Raw genomic sequence first — 6,486 nt, 5'->3', positions numbered from 1 at the left:
AATTACAACACCAGGTCACAACGTTTGCGCGAGGACTCATTTACCTCTAAGTTTGTGTACAGGTTCTGTGCCTGTAAGTTCTAGTACAGGTAATGTACCTGTAAGCTCATGTACATGTACAGGTTCTGTACCTGTTGGTCTAAGTACAGGTTCTGTGCCTGTGAGTTTGTGTACAGGTTCTGTACCTGTGATGCTGAATCAGACTTCCGCTCCCATGAGAAGTGCACGAGATATATCAAGGACAGAAAGCGAGCAAACTGCACTTGTCCAGCTTATGGAGATGGTAGAGCATTTACAAGAGAAAATTAAACAGCTCTCTGAACAAGATAACCACCAAAGGACCAACCCTGACAACAGACAATCAGATACATGTAGCACGTCTCACGAGTGTTTGAGTAGCGACAGAGAAACATCACCGTCTGACTTTGTGTACCGGAAAAGGGCTAAGCATCACAATGTAAAGATTCCTCCATACACAGGGAAAGAAGATTGGTCTGTCTGGTTTTGTCGATTTGAGGAAGTTGCAGATAGATACCACTGGACAACAGACGACAAACTGGACCAATTACTGCCCAGATTACATGAAGATGCTGCTGACTTTGTTTACGGCCAATTATCGAAAGAGTCCAGAAGTAGTTATAAGAGACTTACAAAGGAACTGACCAATCGTTTTCGTGCAATCGAAACCAGTCGTACATATCTGTCAAAATTTAATAACAGAGTTCAGAAGCCTGGTGAGCGAGTCGAGGACTTTGCTGCTGATTTGAAGCGCCTGTATGTCAAAGCCCACCCAGAGCGAGACTCAAAGACTAGAGAGGAAGACTTGCTCAGGAAATTTTTAGATGGTCTGGCTGACAGAGAAGCCCAATTTCATGTAGAATACGTCAAGGACCCCTCAGATATACATGAAGCTGTACGACAGGTTATAAATTATGAAGAAGCAGGTCGGCCTTCAACTAAGAAACATGTCAGAGAGGTGAAGTCGCTGTACAGTGATTCTGAATCTGAGGCCTCATCTAAGACAGTCACTAAAGACAAGTCGATGAAAAAGAAGTGCATCAGAAATGTAAAGTACGGCCAAGGAAACAAACAAGCATCAGTTGGCACTATCGAAGCCTTGCAGAAACAAGTCGATGAGATGGCAAAAGTTCTCAGCAACCTGACTAAGCAGAGCAACACTGGGACACAGCCAAGTAGGCCTATTATTGGTACATCTCAACCAGACATGCCTTCGGGTCAAATGGCTCCTCTGGACAGACCACAGAAACATAGCTGTTTTTACTGCAAAGCTGAAGGTCATTTCATAAGGGACTGCCCAAAGAGAATTAATGACCTTCAAGTATCAAAGGCACCTTTAAACAGGCATTAGCCGTTCCTGTGGGTCAAGGACCGGCTACAGAAGAAACTGACAGACAGACGAACAGTTTAGACCCACCAACAGACCGACAACCAGATAATTTTGATGAGTCAGAAGATTTTTGTTTTATTTCTAATCGAATACCAGATGCAGATGGTGTGTACATAGAAGGAAAAGTAAATGGTTTAGATGTCCACATTACAACAGATACTGGTGCATCCAATACTATACTTTCATACAAAGTGTATGAACAACTCAAAGAGGTGAACAGACCCAGACTTCAAGGAAAGTCGCACTTACGAGGAGCTGACGGAAGTACCATTCATGTTCATGGGAAAGGAGCATTTGAATTGCAACTTGGTTCCTTGGCCCTCAAGAAAAACCTTTTAGTAGCTGATATCCAAGATGAAGTGTTACTTGGAGTGGACATCCTGCAGAATAGTGAAATTGGTCAAGCAGATATTCTCCTGAGTAAAGGACTGATAAGGTTCAAAGGTCATGATATTCCATGCATACAACGTGGTGTGCATAAAGATATTACCCTCCGTTGTGTGGAGAGATGTGATATACCTGGGAATACAGAAGTAATAATACCGGCTTTTATTCAGCGTGAATGTGAGGTTGATGTTGAGGAGGACCTTATGTTCGTGCCAAGTGGAGATCTTATGGAGAAGACCTCCTTACTGTTTGCCCCAGCAGTTCTTAACATCAGAGGGAAACTGTGTGTACCCCTGAGAGTTATGAACCCTTTTGATGAGGGAAAAAACGCTTTATCCAGACACAGTAGTGGGTACTGTTGAAGGATATGGGGGCATAGTAGATGTAATTCAACCGGTTTATAGTGACCTAAGAAGCCTTCGCCGATCTACTGAACTTTCGCCTGGAGAGGCATGTGAGGTTCCAGATCATTTACGTGAACTGTATGATGGCTCTTCCCAGTCCTTAAATATGTCAGAAAAAGAAGCCTTTCGGAAATTCTTGCACGACCATCAGGATGCATTTTCGAAAGATGAATGGGACCTAGGACAAACCAATTTAGTAGAACATGAAATTAATACTGGTGAGAGCAAACCTGTAAAACAGCCACCTCGTAGAGTTCCAATAGCGCTAGCCAATGAGGAGAGAGATGCCATTCTGAACCTTAGAGAGAGGGGCATAATACAACCTTCTACATCACCTTGGTCCTCTCCACTGGTCTTAGCTAAAAAGAAGAATGGAAAAATAAGGGTCTGTGTAGATTATCGAGCTGTAAATAATTTAACAGTTAAGGATGCATTCCCACTTCCACGAATTCAAGACTGTCTAGATTCCGTTGCAGGAGCTTCAATGTTTTCCACTCTGGATTTGACAGCAGGATATCACCAAGTCAGAGTTAAGGCTGAAGATATACCAAAAACAGCATTTGTTACAAAATATGGTCATTTCGAGTATAAAACCATGCCTTTTGGATTGACCAATGCACCAGGTACATTCGAGAGACTTATGGAGATGGCATTAAATGGCCTCCAGTGGGACATTTGTCTTATTTATTTGGACGACATAGTGATATTTAGCAGAAATTTTGATGAACACATGTGCAGACTTAGCCAGGTGGTTCAGAGAATAACAGATGCAGGTTTAAAATTGAAACCTGAGAAATGTAGCCTTTTTCAAGATGAAGTTATTTTCCTTGGACATAAAGTCACTAAAGATGGAGTCTTACCAGATCAGCAGCTCATTAAAGAGTTTTTCATCCAGGAGCTGGTGGAGCCCCAGTCGTCCCTGAGAGAGGAGAACGCCCGCCTCCAGAGGGAGATAGAGCAGCAGAGACGAGTTATTGTGCAAAATCAGACCACCATATCGGATCTTGAGAAGAGGATGGATTCCAGACCTGGTCCTGTTTCAGATGTCAAGTTTGTACATGATGGCCCCGGCGAGGGTGAACTCTACAATCCTGTTCCCCGCAGAAGGTCCCCGAGGAAGCAGCCTAAGAGGTTACAGTCGGTGGTTACAGTTCCTCGGAAGATCCTACCCAAGCCGGCACACAGGGCTACCGGGCACCATTCGCCCTTGGATGATCTTTTCACGCCAGACCGGAGATTTAGTAAGCCTTACAAGAGAAATTAGATTTATGTTATATTATTAGAGCAGTAAGTACATGTAAAAGTAATGTAAGTTCGGATATATACCATTTTTTTAATATTTGTAATTAATTGGGAGATAAAGTTAGAACTGGGAAGGTTTGTGGATTTTATATATAATTTTTCTAAAATTAATATTTCATGCATTAAGCATTGTGATGAGGTTCATCTCTGTAATATTATTTACCTTTGATATTTTTGCTTGCTAAGACCTTAGTGTCCATCCTCTTAAAGTCTTTTTCTGTTATCCTGTGAATGAAAATTAGGAAGATTGTACATTACTTGTTATTTACAAGTTATGCTTAGAGTTATACTTATATGTCTAAACTGTTAGCATTAGCATTATCAGAACACTGTATTTATATGTGTGAGTATCTATAATGAATTTTTCAGAGGCTGCTAATATTTTGTACATCTATTTTAGTAAGATAAACTCATTCTTAAATGGCAGTTATTATCGGTAAATATTAATTGAATCATTATAATTCATGTACATTTTAACTTACTTACCTTGTCACACTGTGCTCTGCTCATTTGTCGTCATGAAATTATGTTGAACGCCATGTTTTGATTTAGCATTTTGTGTTATGTATAAAGTTTCTATTATATTGATAAGTGATATGCAGACAGGTTGGAGTAGTAGTGTTATAGTTTGTAAAATTCTATGATTTATTCATTACTAGAGATGTGAAGATACATATTTTTTTTATGTAATCTTTGTGAAGTACAGCATTTGTTTTTGAGTAATCTCCCTTGTGCATGTGTTGCTAGCTGTACTGTTCATGGAAGTTAAGTATATGTGTATCGAGTGTAGTGTATAAAGTAGAAATACTGAAATAATATGTCATTGATTGCCTTAATTAATTATTGTATTTGAATTTTATTGTTTGAATTTTGAGTCCAAAGGGACTTGGACTCTTAGAGAGGGGCAAAATGTAACGATCCATCCCCCCTATTTTTCTTGAATCTCATTTTTTTTTATCTTAGTATTTTTCTAAAGCACTTTCATGCATGCTTTAAATTCATTCATCAATTCTTGTATGGAATGTTGAAATGTCCAGCGAGAGTTATGTCTTAAATGTCGGTTGACAACTGCTTAAATGCAGCGATGATCTATGCCATTTTTCTTGTGTTTCGATGTGTTGAATGTCAGACATCGTCTTGCTATTTAATTACACGCTTTTTGTTGGCTTAATTGTACATACGTAATTATAAAGTTGCGCTGTAATTCAGGATTATCTTAAAGTTACCTTATTTCTTGTGTGATCGATGTTTTATGGTCTTCGAGTACACATGTTTCACTGAAACTTCTGCCGCCGCCATACTTTGTTTACTTGTGTATTTTCCCGTGATGCTTCACGGTGATCTATTTTTACTGGAGTTATTTCGGCGGAAGATTTGATTGTAAATTCTTTTAAATTAAATGTTAAACAGTGTTAAATGAGCTTTTAAAAGTGTAACTTTATGTTTTATGAATTTATTTAATTCATTTACGTATTGTAATAATTTTACATACGATGTACGAGAGTGAGATTTCATTACGGGACGATACTTATATTTGATTGGCTGATTATTATTTACGGGATGGAATTATTAGTTATGATTGGTTATGAATTATTGCGGGTTTTGTTAATTCTATAAATACTCAGATGCTGAGTATCGTTTGCTCTCTTGTTTTCTTTGTGACCTAGGGAAAGGTTGCCAGTTTTGTCCAGAGTAATTTAAGGTGTGTACTAGTTCAGTATCTTTGTGACTGAAGTACATAATACATAATGTTAGGTTAGGCTAAATTAATTATTACTAGTAATTGTACTAGTTTTATTTATAATTACTAGTTGTGAACTAGTTATTTTTATCTTCTTTAGCCCAGTTTAGGAGTTAGGAAATATTTCTGCTGCGTGCTAGTATTTGAACTAGTAGCGGGAATATTTATTTGTAAATTAATTATAAGTTATTTATAGAGAGCCTTTACGTTTTATTTTGGTCGGGGGAATTTCTACTTAAATCATAAATTTACTGGAAATAGTGCCAGTTGCCCAGTTCTATATCAGTAGTTGTACTGATTTTGGTCTTAGATCTATGTCCCGAGGGTTGAGACTTGTGTGAATTTCAAACATTGTTATTTATTTTCGCTGTTCATGTATTACTGAATAAAATTATAAAACTTTACACCGAAGTTTTTGTTCTCAGCACAAGGCAGGCGTTCCGAAGCGTTACAATATCTTTTCTTTATGAGAATTTGACGACACTTTATTGCAATGCATTTACACTGCAAACTTTAGTTTTTCTTAATTTTGTGTTAAAAGTTGAATGGATTCTATTTAATTCAAGTTAAATTAATTAAAATCTGGATGGATTTCAATTGAATCCAATTTACTTAATATAAAATTGTTCTCTTTCATATGATTCTGATTTAACAATCCAGTAATTATGACAAAAGACATGTTGACAGAGTTACGTATTGATTTTCTTTCTTTTTGAAATCAAATGACTAGTTAGCGTTTACGTAAAATATACTGCATGCGCACTCTTCTGCAAAACAATGCTACCCATTGTAGTGCCTGGCAAATTATCCAATCAAAATAAAGTTAGTTGCTTTTTTGTAATTGAATTAAAAATCTGATTCTTTAAATTAGTGTTTTGAAAAAAAAAAAGTTTTATGGAAAAAACAGACTGCATGAAATATTTTATTTATTTTTTAATTGATATATGACTGCATGTATTCTTTCATACAAATTTCAATTAACAGTCTCCAGCACTTAATTATGTCGGGGGACTCTTTCGACAAAGTTGTACGTATTGATAATTTTTTATCGAACGACTAGTTTATGGACAAGCGAAAAATATTCTGAAGAAATCAACATTCCTCTTTGACTGGTGAGTAATTCTTTTTTCACCTGCAAGCATATTAATACTTCGTATCTTCATAATTTACCTATACTTATATTGCACTGCACTACAATGTAATGTCAATCAAAAATTCAAAAGTTTAATTTTGTTTTACATGAA

At 37.2% G+C, this 6,486-nt stretch overlaps 1 long non-coding RNA gene across 1 annotated transcript; it reads right to left on the bottom strand.

Annotated features, from left to right (window-relative positions):
* Positions 1 to 3,187: 3,187 nt before the first annotated feature.
* On the bottom strand, positions 3,188 to 4,946 carry LOC134241192 (uncharacterized). The gene is made up of 3 exons (XR_009986609.1): positions 4,728 to 4,946; positions 3,665 to 3,726; positions 3,188 to 3,446 (listed from the first exon to the last, which is right to left on the bottom strand). It is a non-coding gene; the product is annotated as an uncharacterized LOC134241192 (long non-coding RNA).
* Positions 4,947 to 6,486: the final 1,540 nt, after the last annotated feature.

This window comes from Saccostrea cucullata, unplaced genomic scaffold, assembly GCF_032062105.1.
Source record: "Saccostrea cucullata isolate Sc308-1 unplaced genomic scaffold, CSIRO_AGI_Scuc_v1 ctg2486, whole genome shotgun sequence".
Classification (NCBI taxonomy): domain Eukaryota; kingdom Metazoa; phylum Mollusca; class Bivalvia; order Ostreida; family Ostreidae; genus Saccostrea; species Saccostrea cuccullata.
Note: the sequence above shows the minus strand (reverse complement) of the source record. Positions and strands in the feature narration are given on the sequence as shown.